The sequence below is a fragment of the Pangasianodon hypophthalmus genome, chromosome 7, assembly GCF_027358585.1.
Source record: "Pangasianodon hypophthalmus isolate fPanHyp1 chromosome 7, fPanHyp1.pri, whole genome shotgun sequence".
NCBI classification, from domain to species: Eukaryota; Metazoa; Chordata; class Actinopteri; order Siluriformes; family Pangasiidae; genus Pangasianodon; species Pangasianodon hypophthalmus.
In genome coordinates, this window is record NC_069716.1 from 17,616,896 (window position 1) to 17,631,976 (window position 15,081).

Sequence of the window (15,081 nt, forward strand, 5' to 3'; positions counted from 1 at the left end):
CAAGAACAACAACATTAACAAAAACCAGCCTGAAGGAAGGTCAGGGGAAGAGTGTACCTGGGCCTATAGCAGATGAAGGGGTGACCTGTGTCCTTTTTTGAGTGGGGATGCCACCAATCATTCTTCCTTTCTGGGTCCTTTTTGAACTGTAGTAGACAGTTCAAACAATGACAACAACAAACAAGTCAAATGTGCTTCCTCCTATTTCAGCTTCTCAGCCTGCAGCAGATGTTATGCCATCTCCAAACTGAGCGGAGCTTTATTCGCTCTGTACTAAAGTAAGTACACTAATGCTTCATATGGTGGCTCTTACACATCCCTAAGACTGGGTTCTGCTTTTTCCTCCAAATACAATAGTAGCCCCTGACCCACAGGCATGTGACTTCCTTGACCCACTATCTTGATACACTGACCTGTAGGCTTGTGAGTTTCCTGACCCACCAGCACGCAAGTGTCAGCTCTGGGTCCCCAGCAGATGTTACCGCTCTTTCATTCCCTAAGGCTGCTGAAGCCTGTCTTAGTATTGTCTCTGTTCTTTCCTTCAATGCAATCATAAGATTAAAGTAGACCACAAGAAAAAAAAAATAAATAAATAAATAAATAAATAAATAATAATAATATATGGTTCCCTGGAGGACTAGTGGTTGGGCCACAGCGCTCTCACTGCTGTGGCCCGGGTTTTGATTCCTGGCCAGGGAACCAACCCTAGCTAATGGGGATGCGTGCAACAGTGCACTCTCAGTGCCGGTCCCAAGCCCGGATAAAATTGGGGAGGGCTGCGTCAGAAGGGGCATCCGGTGTAAAAACTGTGCCAAATCAAATACGCGGACCAATGATCTGCTGTGGCAAACCCCCTATGGGAGCAGCCGAAAGAGGAACAACAGCAACATATAAGAATATAATGTACAATAAAAATGACTTAAAAAAAAGAACCTAAAGAATTGCAAATACAAGCAGTTGGCTGGGTTTAGTATGGCAAAAATCAATAAAGTAGCTGCACAATTTTGTCTTTGGTTTCATGGAATGAAAAAGTGCTTCAAATGCAGTAGGGACATGAAAGTAAAGTGGCTTGGTATCTCAAGGGTGCCTAGAAATGAGTCTATACTAGGAACTGAAGTGGATCAAAGAAACATGCTATATAATGCACCTTAGTACATGTTAGTTGATGTCAGCAACTACTCAAGCTTATCCCTTGGGAACCTTTGACATGTAGTGAGAAAGTTCGTGATCTACGGTAATGATATATCCTATGGTAATATTGCATTTTTTGTATTTGTATTTTTAATGACTGAGTAGATAGATAAAATACTGTGTAACATACAGTTTGGATGGAATCGCCTTTAAATAGACAAGTACTGCATGACACATTAATTGGCTGTACTAATGAAACCCACACTCAGCCTGGAGGCTTATTCTATTTACATTTCTATTATATTTAAATCCCTCTCTCACATCCAAAGCTCCAGACTTAAGATGAAAAGCCCTGCATTGAGGTATGATCTTGCCTAGCTCAACTCAAAACATTTTAATTTAAGAATTAAAATTGTTCAAGAAAAAAGGCAAATCAGGGACAGTATTGAATAATACACAATATATGTTTGGCTGTTACTTTCTAATTCACTATGAAAATATATATGTACATTTGTCATTATATAAAGGGAGTTATCATGAGCTCTAAAATAAATGGTGTAATGACATTAATCAATCTATACCTTCTAATCCATGAGTGCAGGGGCTTCAGGTAGTGACTCTGCTAGAGATTTTATCACATCTTATACTCTAATCTGTACACTAGATAAAGATCATATTTTGGTACACTAATCACACAGAACAGGGTTTTATCATTTCAGGTTACTTCTTCATTAAAAAGATTTGTGGCAGTTTGATGTGCCCTGAAGAAGGAAAGTAAATTCTGAGAATTAGGCCTCAGTTTACATGCCTCGGTGAGTGCTGTCAGCATACACTGTATAGCCAAAAGTTTGTGGACACCTGACCATCACACTTTTGTACATTTCATTCCAGATTTAGTCTCGCCGTTGCAGTTATATTAATGTCCACTCTTCTAGGAAGGCTTGCCACTAGGTTTTGGAACGTGGCTGTGGGGTTTTGCCCATTCAGCCACAAAAGCATTAGTCAGGTATTGGACAAGGAGGCGTGTGTCGAAGTCATCATTTCAGTTCATCCCAAAGGTATTTAGTGGGGCTGAGGTAGGGGCTCTGTTCAGGCACCAACCTTGGCAAATCATGTCTTCATGGACTTCACAAACTAATCTCGCTGCAAAGGTCTTAAAAGAACAGTTGTTTCCTATAACTTTTGCATTGTTCTTAATCTGAATTAAGCAAAATCAGATCTCATGTTGTGGGAGAACTGCAGATTGTTTTGGAGGTGTATCTGAAAAGAGAGCAAAATTGTGTTTTCAGGAGTCTAAAGTGTGAGAACACCTTGGTGATAGTGAGTAGGAAAAAATGTGTATCTCAAAAATAACTCACAGTAGGAATATTCAGCATGTCTTTAGATGTTGCATCAGTTATGGGAGGTGTTTTCATGAGGTTTATGCCAATCAGGGAAGATAAGTTCAGTCAAGCATCAGATGTATGTGAATCACTGAGGGAGAGAAAGACAGAGTTAAGACGTAGGGAGGGGGGGTTAAAAAAAAGAAGCGATGTAAAAGAGAAAGACACCAGAGGCAAGCAGCTAAGAATAACATGTGATTCTGGGCTGCTTGGCTGATAAATTCCCTGCTGGAAAAAGAGGCATTTAGGTCTATGTGAAGTCAGCAAGCATTAACCGCGCTAAACTCCATGACAACTGCACGAATGTGGGAATTTAAAATGTTGGGATCATTAGCATGAACTGAAACCTAGCTGATACCTCTCTTACCTAGAGAGAACAGATCTTCCAGGCATTGGCTTAGCAAAGTGCAAAAAGATGTGGGGGGGGAAACAGCAGCACACCATGTATCAGCCTCTGAAAAAACATACTCTGTTAACTTACTTAGAGTCATTATACTGAATATATTATTCTAATGCAAACTCAAGTCCTGGAAATCTGTCACCTTATAGAATATAGTATACACCTAGCTCTTATATTCAAAGAGTTATCAGCTAGATCAAGGCTGTAATTAAACTAAGGTGCTGGATCAGGGTTAAGCAGCATTGATGTACAGTAAAGTAACTGATCTTTGTAGGGATCCAGTTCATCACTTCACACACTGGCTTCATTCCTTTCCACACAGCCTATATGTGTTTTGACCCTTAAATGTGAACTAGCTTTAGTATTTAATTCCCCCCTGATTACTTTGTGTATTCTTCAAGTTCCTTCTCATGCAGTGCAACATTTTATCACTAAAAATCTAATGCAGTGGCAGACGTGAAATAATAGAGGAGATTTAAATTTTCACTAGCATGGATTTAACATATTATTTCCAGTCCTCCATGGCAATATGCAGTGCTATTTATAGCCACTGTTCATGGGATGCAGTGATGGTACACGTGAGGCTTAAATGTTTTGCTGGAGAGAATGAAATGTCAGTAGTGATGAACTGCTTCTGTAATTAATAAAGAAAAAAAATCTTTAAATATCCACTACTTAGTGCCATTCAAGAAATTATTTAAAAAATTGCTCCTTTTTAATACACAAGCCTGATAAAAAGGGAAGTGATTAATCTACCAGCTTGTGAGTGGATAAATCAATGACAAAACCATTTGATCACCCATTAGAGCTTATTGTTTTACTTGGAAAAAATGTACTTGGGATAAAATGAGGGCACATTTTGAAGATATTGCTCTTGAAAAATTGCTTTGTGTGAGCACTGAAATGCACTTTGAAAACTCGCATAGACCCAAATGAAAACTCTTGAAAGGATTTTAATTATGGTTCAAAATAGCATCACACTCATATAAAAGATGGAGGTTAAATGGGCACGCCTTCTCTTTCATCAATCATTCAAACGAGGGTGTCATGGGGTTGACCCTGAGATATCACTCCTTGCCTGGCCATAATGAGGCGAACTGGATCTGCACTGTGCTAACTAGGGCAAACAATGTCTATAAAGACAGAGACAACTGCAGTCTTCGGGAGCTGATGCATTCAGCTAGAAAGTAAATCAAACTGTCTTCTGGCAAAGTCAAGACAGAAGGTTCTAAACTACAAGAATGAGTGAAATATAGGAAATGAGTGGCTAGATAATAGGCACTAAAAGTATAATGCTATCTCAGAAAGTAGCAAGAGAACATTCAACCTAAGGTGAGATATGGTATAAGCATTGTTCAGTTTCTCTAAAGCTATACAGTAGAGGAGTTCTACAGCTGTAAAAGCACACATATTTCAGCTGTAAAAGCATATATATATATATATATATAGAGTACTGTGCAAAAGTCTTAGGCTCATGCAAAGAAATGCTATAGAGCAACGATGCCTTCAAAAATAATGACATTGAATGTTTCTACATTAAAAAAAGTAAATGAAACAATAAATGAAACCAAGTCAGTCTTTGGTGTGATGACTTTTTGCTTTAAAAAAAAATAGTAGTCTCAGGTACAATGTGTGCAGTTTTATAAGGAAATGAGCTGTAAGTGTTACTGAGCATCTTGCAGAAGCAGCCACAGTTCTTCTGGAGACTTTGACTGTCACACTTGCTTCTTATTTTTGCAGCAAAATCCAGCAGCTTTCATTATGTTTTTTGTCTGAAAAGTGTCTCTTATGTAATATGCTGCTTTCTTTACTGACATACAAACATTTTTCTGTAACAATTTTGTTTGGAATGTTTGGAAATATAAAATGTTTTTGTACAAAAAAAAATAGGTTTGTACTAAAAAAATAGGGTGCTTAAGACTTGCGTGCACACACACACACACACACACACACATTTGCTGCAATAATTAAATGAAATATATTGAGCTGTTTAGTCACTTAAATTGTGCCAAAGCCAGCAGCGAAGTGATCTATGCCAAACAGTAAGGAGCATGTAATTTTGGCACACACAACACAACAGAAAATTCCCTTCATAGGATAGAAAATGGAACCAGTAATTCAGCCCATGGACCTGGGGTGTTTTATGAACCAGAATGCATATTGCACAATGTGCACAATTTTGCAAATACCTCACACATTAAAATATTTCAGTGCATTTATTCACTACATTCATACCATGCTGCAGGGCTCTCAGTGTGAGGACAGCATGTGTGTAAGAACTGCGGGTTCATGGGAAGTGCAGTGACTCATGATGTAAAGCCAGCCATGTTCACCCATGCAAGCTGATCGAACAGTTTACAAGACTCCCAAATGCCATCCAGCCTCTAGGGGCTGCAGCAAAATGAAAAGACACTTTTCATATTGGATTGGTTGGTGTACCTCCCTGTATTTTCCTCAGGAAACAAACAAACACAAAAAAAATCTCTCTAGTAGTTTGAGTTCAAGATGATAGGATTTGTGTTTATTTTCAGTGCAGTATACATACACTGTATCACTGCCATTAGCCCTTTGATGTAAAATACTTTTTCATGCAGAATTATCATAAAAAGGCAAATATCTCATTATTGTGTTGTGTGCCAAAATTTCATGTCCTGATTGGCATTGATGGCTGTAATTTTAGCAGTTAAATTAGATTTAAAGTCTCAGCTTTTTGTCAAAGGATCAGAGTGTTCTAAATATTAGTCCTTTCCTTATTGTTACTTTAAGTCTAGTTTTAGCTGCAAACAACAACAACAACAACAAGAAGCAGAAATATTCGTTAATGAAACCTAAATAGGCCTATCTTTGATTTTCACAATTTTTCAAATTGTTTTTTTAGGTTTCAAAGAGTAAATGCATTCTTTTTAATTCTCATCACTCTGCACACTGCCATCACTGGCTTTGCCAAAATTATTACATAGTAAAACTTGCATGACTTTGGTAGGGTGTCATCTTGTATGCTAGTTGCAGTGTCTTATTTGGGCTAATATCTGCAAGCTAATATCTGCAAGCTCTCAAGACAATACGAAAAAGCAGGAGTACTTTTTTGAAAGGTTGGGGGTCATGCCTCAGCACTCTCACCACCACGGCCCGGGTTCGATTCCTGGCCAGAGCCCGGATAAAATTATGGAGGGTTGTGTCAGTAAGGGCATCCGCTGTGAAAAAAAATTAAAAATAATAAACATAAAACTGATCCGCTCTGGCGACCCCTAACGAGAGTAGCCGAAAGAAGAACAACTTTTTTTGAAAGGTTAAACATTTTATCACAAAAAAATTCTGTACTTAGCAAATTGCCAATGTTACATTACACATAAGCACTATGCATGTTTCTGCAATCACAAAGCTTTACTGTAAACAACGATACACAGATCAGAGAAGAAAACTGGTCTTTAGTTGTTCTAGCAGCTAACACACAACCACAGTAGCACTACTGGTAATCTAGAAGGATTGTGAAAGCAGCAGTAACTGATTAACTTTTAATTATTGAGGTCAGTTATCAGAAGAATATTAATCACTACACACTGTTACCATTATTCTCCCTTGTCCTTGGTCACAAAATCCAGTATTCACAGCGATATACTTATTGTAGTCTGTTTCCCTCATTCTCAATGAACAGCCCTACCCCAGTGAGAGTCTTTCATAGCAGAGAGCACACTGTCTGTCACGTTTTCCCTAATCATTTGGAAAAGCCCTGGAGTCTCAACTGTGCTTTGCCTGCTTCCCGCTGGTGCATGTGTGTCCTTAACCTGCCACTACTGATTGTGTTTCATAAGAGGAGGCACGCATTTCCATTCTGTCAACTTCTGTGGTAAGGTCTGCTGAAGGCAAAAGACTAACCCATTCAGATGTAATGTATTAAAATATGAATGCAAAAACCTGGGATATGAAATGGTAGATATTTTTTATTGCGTGCACATCATGCATTATGCGTTATAGTGATACTGACTGTGCATGTCTTAATGCAGAACACTGGTTTAACGTGTTCTGCTCAAAGCCTTATTGTTCTCTGTTTGCATGTTTGTAGGGTATACACACACACACACTTATGTGAACAGATTTAGCTGTAGTGGCAGGTAAAATGCTAACTTTATACTGATTGCAATATATAGTGCCAGTTAAGGGTTTTTGAACAGTTAAAAGTCCCAATTATTATTGTTACAGAAGATTCAGATCAAAAAGATTCAGAAATGCAATTAAATAAGGAAACCTTAATGTAGAACTCACTTTCAGATCCGAATAGGACTCTAAATGAGTGCTTTATTAAAGGCAGATACAGTTGGAGGGTAATAGAGCCTATAGTCAAATAGGACTGGATTTAGCTTGTCTGGATTGGGGGTGCAGTCAAAATGTTCGGTGGGCGTCTTTTACAATCGAGTTTGCTGATAATCAATTAATAAGTTTATTCTATCTATCTATAGTGACCCCCAAAAGTATTTGGACACTTAAGCTACACTTACAAATAAATGAATTTTCACTGCATTAGAAAACAATATGCCAAACCAAGTGGCATTTATTTTAAAGAAAGATGCCACAAGCACACTTTTCAAGCAAAACATTTCATCAAAAAATAGATTATGTTTAAAAGATGTACTGTTCAAAATTAGACAAGAAAGTATTCAGACACTTAATAGTGGCTTTATTAAAGATCACAGTTACAGTGTCTTAGTATTTAATTTGTCATCCTTTGCTTTGCAGAACTTCTGGACAATGTCTTGGCATGGAATCAGCCAGTTCCTGTAACAGTTGCTGTGGATGTTTCCTCTAAGTTTCAACTAACAATACTTTCAGTTCATACACACTAGAGCATCGATAATCTGCTCATTTCCTCTCCATTGCATCCCATAGATGCTCTGTATGGTTTAGGTCAAGGATCTAGGAGGGTCATTCTAAGACTTTACTTTTCTTCTTAGCAAAGTATTCTTTCAAAAGGCGGCTTGTATGCTTTGATCATTATCCTGCTGAAAAACCCATTTCTGTCACTTGAATAATGTCTTAGCTGATTTCTGCAAGTTTGCATCCATAAAGCCTTTATACACTTCTGAGTGTACATGTAGTGTGCTATATGTGCCTAACTAATTGATAAATATTTTGGCCTTTTCTTTTCTAGTTCTAGATTGTTCCAATAGAATAGTCATTTAATTAACATTTAATAACAAACACTCCTCAATAGTTTTGAGATATGTTGTTGCATTCCATACAAGAAAAAAGTAGTGTGTTAAAAAGTACACATGTAGAAGTCATAGTGACACTGCTGTAAAAAAGCTAGGATTAGGACAAGGATTAACAAGACAATCAATACCATGTGTATGATTTAATCTTCTAAATCCTTGGAAAATTAAGTCCTGTGGCTCTTGTCTATCCCTTCATATGAGCTGTCAGCCAGGCTTAATGTTATCATTACCTTTCCAGCATCTGTGATTAGACCTGGCTATGTCTTGGGCAGATGTGCACTTTGACCTTCCTGATGGTATGCTTAAATGATTTGGAGTTCCATGCATGCAAGTGAAATAAATTAGTGTGTATATTTTGTACTTAAACAACTATGAAATATACTAGAATACAATTTATCATCTTGGCACGTATCATGGCAATAAATTCATTGTGTTTTATTCATTATTGTTCATACATTTTTATATTTAATGACATACAAATGAAATACACATGTGTAATGTTAATTATGTGCAAGACTGCTTCCACTGTGGGGTGAGAGTGGATGTTTTCTACTGAGTTGAAAGCACATTGTAAACACTAAAACCACAAAAGTATCCTTCTCTAGAGAAGTGACTATTTTCGGAACAGAAGTCATCTTAAGCATGCAAGCAGATAGCGGATAGTCTCACTGAAAGCAATACCTCATACTTTCCTAGTTTTCTAGTATTTTAAATATGCTGGCTGTCTCCTCTGACAAACACTCCATAGATATTAGCATAATGTTAATGAGAGGTGCCTTATTTGCATATTTCTAAAAAGATGCAATATGCATGGACATTGAGTAGGATGAACTAGGATGCAATAGTGTCAGATTAGTTAAATCTTCTCCTCAGTGACATGCAGTTTTGAATTTATTTTACTGCTTTTATTGCAAGAAACTTCTGTCCCAGACAACTTCATTGTTAAATGTGATAAAAGCAGTGAGCTTGAATATTGCATTGACTTTAACAAATTTAAATAAATACTGTCCTATGTGTCAGGGGCATGTAATATACCTCCTTGTACAGAGTGCAGTTATTTCTGGATGAAGTGACCTGGATTCTACCTTTTTAATATAATTTGACAATGGATTACTAAAATTACTTTATCCTCAGTAAATTGGCCCCTAGTGCTCTCCCCTAATGCTCTGGAGGTCTTGTGGAATAATTGTCTCCATTAGGATATGACAGAGAGATGGCCTAATGGACAACAGGAACAATATGAAACTGATTCATTGACTGGGAGTGACTGATAAGGAATTTAGAGAGATTGAAATTGTCATTTACTCTAAATTTGTCAACTTCAGCTAAATTTTATAACGTTCAGGTTTTTAAACCCTCCGAGGAGATTAGGAAAGGTGTTGGGTATTCGGTGCAGTGAGATAGCATGGCATATTGGAGTTTCATTTAACTATGGGATTTCTAGCCATTCAGGTTACTCTCTCTGTGGAGTTACTCATGTTCTCCCTGTGTCTGTGTGGGTTTCCTCCCACTACCCAAAAACATGCTAGTAGGTGGATTGGCTATGTTAAATTACCCCAGATGTAATAAGATGTGAATAAGTGAGAATGTGTGTGGATGTGATTTTTCATCAACGGACTAATGATCCATTCCCAACTCTTTACCACCACACTTACATGCACATATCAGTATAAATAATAAAGTTTGATAAGACAACTAATTGGCAAACAAATGGAACATGACCAAGAACATTTTCTCTAATTCTAATTTTCACACCTAAAACTTCTTAACTGGACTTATGAGAAATATAAAAATACAATTTGTTTAATGTATTATGTGCTCCATTATTTCTAAGACTGAACTGTCTGAATCATCGTTCTCCGGAAGACCACTGCAATATATTCTGCTGTTTTATGGCCTGGCTTTATGTTTTCAAGCATACAGTCGATTATACTTAATATTTCCTATAAAAGATGCCATTTTTGTTATAACCCAATCAAATCTTTCTTGTATTAGTCAGAAATAAGTCTCCCTCAATCGATGTGAGTGCTGTATTAGTACTAGTAATTAATCTCATCTAAGAGGGACTGACCTCTAGCTAATGTATGAATGTCATTTACTGTATTGTATTTGCTTCTGTCATCAACTTAGAGTGGCGATAAAGCACTCTAATTTATTCAACAATAAATGAAACGTATAGAGCAGCATTAAAACTGATGCCATTAGTGCCATTGTGTGTTTCAGTGTACTGTGAATGTGTCTAACAGTAGGGTTATTAAAAATGTATGTTACTTATGTATTCAGAGGGCTTATTAATATGCATCAGGACAAAAGCAGACAGTCGCAGTTATGTACAGTTTTCTGCTGCACAGGAGTGTGGACTATATTACTCTGACAAGATTATGTAATGTGGAAGCCGGAAAAAATTGCACATGACAATAAACAGAGCACATGCAACATGAGGGCAGGAAACAGCTGTACACTTGGCGCTCTCTCAATTAGCTTGTGTATTATGACCTCTGGCATGTTTGCCTGAGGGACCAGCCCCATAATTTCACCAAACATGACATTCTTAGCTTCATCCTTATTTTTCTCTCCCACTTTACCTCCTTTAACTCCCTTTAGGTATGTCTCTTTATTACTTTCTCTGCCTCTCTCTTTCTGTCTTTCAAGCTTTCAAAAAAGCCCTATTTTGTATCTCTAGACACATCATTAGTGAGAACAAATACTGTGCACCCGGGTATTTCTGAAACAGTTCTGTGTAGAGTACATTATTCATAAAGATGCCTCATTCACAGGGTGTGCTTAACTCTGCAGTCTTCTCATTTAAAGAAAGATAAAGGTTATCACATGATTAATCTAATTAAATCTTGTCTGTGATAGTCAATGTTGTCATCTGTGTCAAAAAGTAACATCTGAAGCAAATTCCCAATACTAAACGTTGAAAATATAATATCCTTTCATGCATGTGGCTTTTGGGAATGTATAATTCTGGATGCTTGCAAAACTGAAAAAATCTGCTTGTTTTAGTACAAATGATTTTGTCATATTGAGAGATGTTTGCTCCAGGCCTACAGACTGATTCCACCCTCAGTGTCATCCCAATCTTTGCTCTGTGTTACACTGATATCTTCTCCATCCATCTGCACTAAGCTGTCTCTAAAACATCTCAGAAGGAGTTCTCAAGGATGAATACTATCATTTGTCACACTCAATCTCCATTCAGAAGATCACATTTAAAAAGAGTTGAATGAGTGTTTCAAGAGAATGATTGGTTGTGAAAGTTGTATCTTCAACTACAACTGAGGACTGAGTAGGGAATTCCTGTAACCCTAGGACTGGACTGAATATATGTTAATAATGTATACACCCTAGTTCTTGGGTACTTGGCATGCCCCACTCTAAGATGCCTCTAATCTAATCTAAGATTGTGAAAAGCCTTGCATCATCATCCTTCCTATAGTTGTAGAGCTCACAATGGTCCCATGCCTCTAGTCCTTATGCAAAGGTCTGACCTTCCTCTTCTGACAGTAATTAGGATAGGGGCAGTCTTAATTCTAGCGTTAAGATGGATAGTTTTGGTTCTAAAATCAGATTTGCTGAGAGGTTGTAAAATCTTTGATGTATACACATCTGTCTGCATTAAATGTACCAGGTTTTAAACCAATAAAACAGTTACAGTTGAGCCATTGTTCTGTTCATAGAATACCCTATTCAATGAATGCCTGTTATGTTGCTTAGCAGCCAAAGTACATTGCATTGCTGCTTTACAAAACCGATAAGCCACTTGTGCTTATGTGCATTACAGTGATTTTATCATGGGCAAGAGTGTTCTTAGGCTCGACGTGAAGCAAAAGCTGAGGGAAAGCCAAAGTAAATACTCCCATTTACTCCCATTCCTGTATTTTGCATAGGATCCCAAACGCACTAACTCCACCACTGTCCAGGATAACACTTTGTTAATTAATATTCTCTATATATACTATATACTCTGCTTTGATCTCCTTCTGTATTACTTCTTAGTTTTGAATTTATTTGTATAATTGTTTATGCACTTAGTTTTGAAAGTGTGCATTTGTTACTGATTGTCTAAACACTTAGGTTGAAATTCCAGCACTTCTACAAACTAGGAGCTGACTCTTGTCTTTCAGATAATGAGTACTTGCACAGGTACACTAGGTGCTTTGTATTGCTGCACCTTCAACTTCAAGAGTGTCTGCTAAATGACTAAATGTAAATCTAAATTATTTTAGTGTCTGTACCTGCTTTCATTTTTCCTCACTCATTGTTTTGTTTGCATTGCATGTTCAATCTAAATTCCTTTTAGCTGCTAATGCATTATTTTCCATTATTTATATGTTATTGTGCAGGCAGAGGTTAAAATAGGATTTAGGAGGTGGGGGAGTCCTACAATATAGGTATGGTACTGTTCAATTTCTGTGTTATTTGGTCAACAAAAGTATTCAACCCCCTTAAAAGTCATCAGATTTGTCTGGATTACAAATGACGCTTTGATAGTTTGTGCTTTTTCATATATTATTTTAAAAGGCTGACCCTCAAACCTAATTAATTTACAGTAATGTTGGTTTTGTATAAGAGAGTATTCTCTGACAAAAAATCGTAACTGAAAAATGCTGTTTGCATAAATATTCAACCCCTGTGCTGTGGAAGCTCCAAGTTTATACAGATGAAAGATATTGCTCTAGCAAGGACACAATTGGATTACAATTTTATGGATGAAAGATAAATTCAAGTACCATTGACAGCCTGTTGAAGTTTTTGGGGTCAGATGAGACATCGGTGGAGCTTTTTGGCCAAAATTCAAAACTTCCCAGCAGTGAAGTATGGAGGTGGCAGCATCATGTTGTGGGGGTGCTTTTCCTTAGCGGGAACTGTTAAAATTGAAGAATGGAAGGATGGTGCAAAATATAGGGAGATATTGCCAGCCAACCTGCTTTAGTCTGGTAAAAAAAAAAAAAAAAAGCTTGAGAGAAACTTCACTTTTCAGCAGGCCCATGATCCCAAGCACAAGGCCAAAGCAACACAGGAGTGCTGGTACAATGGCCAAGTTAAAATGCAGATCTCAATCCAGTTGAGAATCTGTGACATTGTTCGAAAATTTTGGTCCACAACGTCATCCAACCAACCTGAACAACCTGAAGCAAATCTGCCTGGAACCAGTGTGCAAAGCTGGTAGGATCTTACCCCAACAGATTTAACACTGTTCTTACAGCAAAAGGTCTACTAGGTACTAGTATAGTAGTAGGTACTAGAAGGTACTACTTATTCAAGCAGTATTTTTCAGTTTTTAATTAAAAAAAAAGATTTGCTGACAAATAATGAATTTTGACTAAGGTGTTTTATTTGGAAGGCACTGTATATATACACAGTGGATATAAAAATCTACACACTCCTGTAAAAATTCCAAGTTTTTGTGATTAAAAAAATTAAACCAAAACAAGTTTAATTCTGTATTCCTCATATGTTATTAGTTCTCACAAAGATACATGTAAAAGCCCTTATACTAAGAAAGTAAAGCCCTTATACTAAGAAATACATAATGATAAAAAAGTGTATGCCATATTGTGATTTACATGGTAGAGGTTACACAGAATGTACTTGGTTGTGGAAGTGTGGGTTTTGTTTTGACTTTCTTTAGTCTTTAAATGGCAATCAGTGTATGTGTCTAATGACTGTTATGGAGAAGCCTTTGTTTTAATTGTTTGGTCTAAATAAAAGTATTTGTTCATGTTTAGCATATCTTATTTGCAGCCATTCCCCATAACCAGATCTTCCTGGGCAAATAAAGGTCCTGGCACCATACAAGTAATATTAGTCATTCAGGTGAGTATTTTATGAAAAACTGCACAGTATCATTCACTAATATACCCAAACTTTTACATAAGAAACTCACCTTGAAAACAGTAACAAACAACTATAGAGTTATAGGAAGGTGTGTTTGTATTGTCACATGACACAGGTTGAGATAGACAAATTCCAAAAAAAATAAAAAAGACCATTGTTTATTGCCTTGAAGCCTAAATGCAATGTATCATTGACTCGGCTGTAGCTGGCACTTGTCAATATACAAGAGGAAGTTTGTAAGTTGTCCATTTTACTACTTTTACAACACCAATCTGTAAGTGTCTCAGAGAAAGATAACCTCACTTTGTAGCTTTTCTTTCAGCATAAATTGGGTTTTTCCCCTGCATGGAAAGTGATGAAGATTAAAACTGGAATGTTCGGGCTGGTGGAAAAATAGCACAAAGTATGAACTACGAAAACAATGAGAAATTATTAGGATTTATATTTATTTGTCTCAATTACCTTGTTACTTTGATCCTCTACTTAAAATAAAGAGTATTTCACTGTTATTGTTTTCCGATCTGAATCAACTGAAAAGATTCATGTTTTATTACAAAGGTTTTTGCTGATAGTTCTGAAAGGTATATGAAATAAAAATCTGCTTATTAGGTCAGGATTCTTAAATCTGTAAACCAATGGCAGCCTTCAAATAAATTTATAGTGCAGATCACTGCAACATATGACTATACTATGTTTTTGTTAGGCTCCCACATGTTTCAGCATAAATCTAGGCAAATACATAAATGGTCTGCATATAAAGGAGTTTCACAGTCTTGCATCAGAAAATAGATTTTCGTTTAAAACAATGCAACCATTAGCATTAGACCTTTTCTCATGCTGAGTCTTTTACAATGTTGTGATAAGCTATTGATAAAGATTAAAATGCATTTTTATTCATATTTGCATTCAGTATTGATACACTTCATTCACTTTTCCTCTCTTATTCACTGATGTTCAGAAACTGCTTGCCTTCTTTGTTCTCCACAAACATTGCTGAATGTACAACAGTGCACATGTACAACTGCAGTAATGCTTACTACAATAGTATTTACTGTGAATATGTGAATGTGTAACGTGTAATTTAGAAAGATTAGAAAACATGCAAACGCATGAG